Here is a 3,628-nt window from a genome sequence, read left to right as displayed (position 1 = left end):
GTGTTGACCAAACATTTTTCACTCTCTTAATCCGTCAAGAATCCGCCATTACATCTTCTTCATCATCGTAACTGAAAAACTGCCTATTGCCGAACACTCCTTGACATAATTAAACATCCCTACACTTAAGATCCCAAAAGACACACCCCATATTAAGGTTCATTACATAGTCACTTTTAAAGTCAAAATCCTACTCCACCGAGGTGCAGCCTTAACACTTTGCACAGCCCGATGGCTTGAGCCATAGGCTGACCTCGGACCCATGATCCCTTGATCCATGTTCAACCACTTTGATTTTCTGCATCCAGTCCCTGCTCTGCTCCACTTCAACAGTTCCATCCTCTACCACAGGTAACTGTACTGCCAGTGGTTCTGCATCCACGTCAACCACAAGAAGTGAACCTTCTGCAACTGTCTCCATGCTACTCTCATGTAGTTATTGCACATTTGCAGCTTGTGGTCCCTTTTGAATACTAGTCTGCTGCTCCATCAGCTGCTTGCGGATTGATTCCAATTGCATTTCCAACTCAGCAGTCCGCTCATGCAACGCAACATTCTCCTCACGGACCTTATACTCTCCAGCAACTTCAAACCACGACTTGTACCTATCAATCGGCTTCGCCATGTGTTCTTGAAAAAAGCCCTGCTGCTTGGTGCCACAATTCCTTGGTGTAATCAAACACCTCTTTCTTCAAAACATCCACATCTGCATCAAAGATCAACACACCTGTGACACCCTGGCCATCCAAAGTGGCCCTCTCTAGATCCACCAATGGAGTTAACCTATTCATCAAGAAATTGTTATCTGCAATAAGATGTGAAATCTTATCCTCCACTTCATGAAACTGCTTCTCTGTGGCCTTCTTAAGCCCATCTGCCCATATCTGAAACTCTTGTGCAGTTCCTGCCATCTCAGAAATCCAATTACGCATATCCACACTGACCCGAGCTAACTCCTCCTGTAATAATGTCTTCTCCTTCAATACTTCATCCACCCGGCTCTGCAGCTGACCGACTTCACACTCCAAGCTATCAATGCCTTCCCCCTCTGCCTTTTGCATCTCGAGGGTGAGGATGATAGCCTCCTGATTGCAGATAAACCGATTCAAATCCAACAAACCCTAAACAACATCTTGAATTGAGAACACCCCATCCACTTTAACACTTGCAAGTTTAGCAAAAGGGATTGTTTTAAAGGCTTGTGTCACCGGGGTCTGTTCCCCTGAACCCTCGCAAACCTTCCGCAGAAACAGAGGTATGGTACGGCTCTTGGTGTTGATCTTTTGCAATCCTGTCCTAGAAGGGAAAAGAGTGACCTTCCGTGATGACTGTACATTTTCATCTGTGCCAGCGGCTAACTTACTTCCTTGGCCCAATGCAGATTTAAGCCTGTCCCCACTAGGCATATCCCAATCCAACTTTCGACGCTTTGCATCACCCAAGCTCTGCACATCTGGACTCTTAACAAAGCTCGGTGGTGTGGGTGTGAGAGGTACCTGCAGCACATGAGAAAATTGCCTGCAATTAAGGAGCTACCTTGGAAACAGACGGTGACCTCCTTTTATCCCTTGGCTCTGAAAGCTGTAGCCTGTCAAAAATGAGGGATGCCCAATCCACCTTCTGCCCTTGCTGTGCATGATGAATTGGAGCAAACGCCTCTTTGGACATATAGGCGGTTTTTGCCAACAAACAAACCCTATCCAAATACCAAAATAAGTGAGTACTACGGAGTTTGCCACAATTCCACACCATATAATAAGCCCTACTGCCTTCTAGCTGCCCAAATTTGGACCTCATCACCAGGTCTGTCACTTTCTTTGCCTTGTACAAAGGATTGTGAGCAACCTTGAAAACCTCGGCCACCAACTTTGGGGAAACGTCCTTTCCCTCCATGATACAGCTAGCATTTTCCCTAAGGTGGCAAAGTTGCGACTCTCCCAAAGAGCCCATGGTAAACATGCATACTCATAAAGGCCAACCCGGCGCAACCATACCTCTGTATCACGATCATGAACGTCAAATATCTCGTCGACCTCCATCTCCTCCACAACATCATTTCCACCGGATTCGGCTCCCTCAATGTCCTCCACGCTCTGATTACTTTCTCTGCGGGGGCGTAACAGATCCTCCATGGCCATCTTCATTGATCAGGTCTGCGTCATCTCCTCCTCACCTAGCTCCTGTTGTTTAGGCGCTGCAGATTTTTTGAAGCTTTCAAAAGACATGGCGTCGAAGGTGATAGGAAACGCACACATAGTGGTAAAGCTCCTTTTGACGACGAACGCGGGATACTTGCATGCAAAATGAGTGTGGCCTTTCACCTCATATCGGGCGCTGACCACCCCATGATGGTCCTTATTATGAAAGTGCGTGTTAATACCCCGCACACGTGTGTTGATTGGACCACTCACTCCAAGGGAATCTCTCTTAAAAACATTCCGCATCGTAAACTGGTGACTTCGTTGATGACATAACCCCTGGACAATGCCACCCAAGGCAATTCTGCTGCGGATTTTCTCCAATACCGCACTTTTGTCAAAACAAAATCCGACCACATTCTGCAACATGAACCCACTGCTGGACACTGTATGGCGGTCTGTGCTCCCCAAAGAGTCCGCCTTGAACTCCAACACTGGTTGTACCCATTTCACTCCAATTTCCTCAGCCTTGTTTACCATCCATCTCGGAATCTTGGGAACCTTGCCATAAAATTTCTTCATCCTCAAACCTTGATAAGGCCCAAAGTACCTTAACTTTAGTTTTCCTGGGTGTGGTCCCAACTTGGAATTGTACAGCATCACCCAATCACCCTATTGAAAAATTTTGCACTTAACCTGCCTTGCCATCCAAGCTTGTCGTCTCTTTTGTCCAATATGTGCCGCATATGCAGTATGAATCCGATCCTCTTCCAACTTCAACAACTCCCTCTGTCTATGCAACACAGAATCCTCAGGACTCAGCCTATGTTAAAATGCCAATCTCAGACTTGGAATCACATACTCCATGGGAACAACAGCCTCAATCCCATAAACCAATTTGAAAGGTGTCATCCCTGTGGCAACCTTATATGCTGTACGAAACGACCATAAAGTTGAATCCAATTTGTCATCCCAATCCTTTCTATTTTTTGAGACAATATTTTTTAGAATTCTCACTAGCACCTTGTTTGTACTCTTAGCTTGACCATTTGCCTGCGGATGATATGGGGTTGAGTTCTTGTGCAAAATCATATGTGTAGATGTCAACTCTGCAATTACTGGATTCAAAAAATGCACACCCTGATCTCTCACCAACTCAATGGGACATCCAAATCTCGTCATAATATTTGTATACAAAAATCTAGCAACACTTTCCGCTTTATTATCCCTCAAAGATACTGCTTCCACCCATTTGGTAGCATAGTCTGTTGCAACCAAAATGTATCTTGCTCCTATTCTGCTAGCTTTCGGTGATAATTTGGTAGCAACTGCCACAAGGGCAGAGAAGAGGTTTGGAGTTGTTAACCCAGGTTCCTCTAAAAAGAAGTCCAAAAAGAAGGAGAAAAAGGGTAAAAAGAAGAAGAGATTAGTAGATGACAGTAGTGCGGATGAGTCAGATTTCGATTCCGATTTGGATACGGATACATATA

General features: G+C 45.3%; 2 pseudogenes; both read right to left on the bottom strand.

Moving 5' to 3' along the window:
• Positions 1-436: 436 nt before the first annotated feature.
• On the bottom strand, positions 437-2,138 carry LOC147424903 (uncharacterized; annotated as a pseudogene).
• Positions 2,139-2,173: 35 nt separating this feature from the next.
• Positions 2,174-2,720, bottom strand: LOC147424902 (uncharacterized; annotated as a pseudogene).
• Positions 2,721-3,628: the final 908 nt, after the last annotated feature.

Source organism: Adiantum capillus-veneris, chromosome 25, assembly GCF_014529385.1.
Source record: "Adiantum capillus-veneris isolate H3 chromosome 25, ASM1452938v2, whole genome shotgun sequence".
Lineage (NCBI taxonomy): Eukaryota > Viridiplantae > Streptophyta > Polypodiopsida > Polypodiales > Pteridaceae > Adiantum > Adiantum capillus-veneris.
Note: the sequence above shows the minus strand (reverse complement) of the source record. Positions and strands in the feature narration are given on the sequence as shown.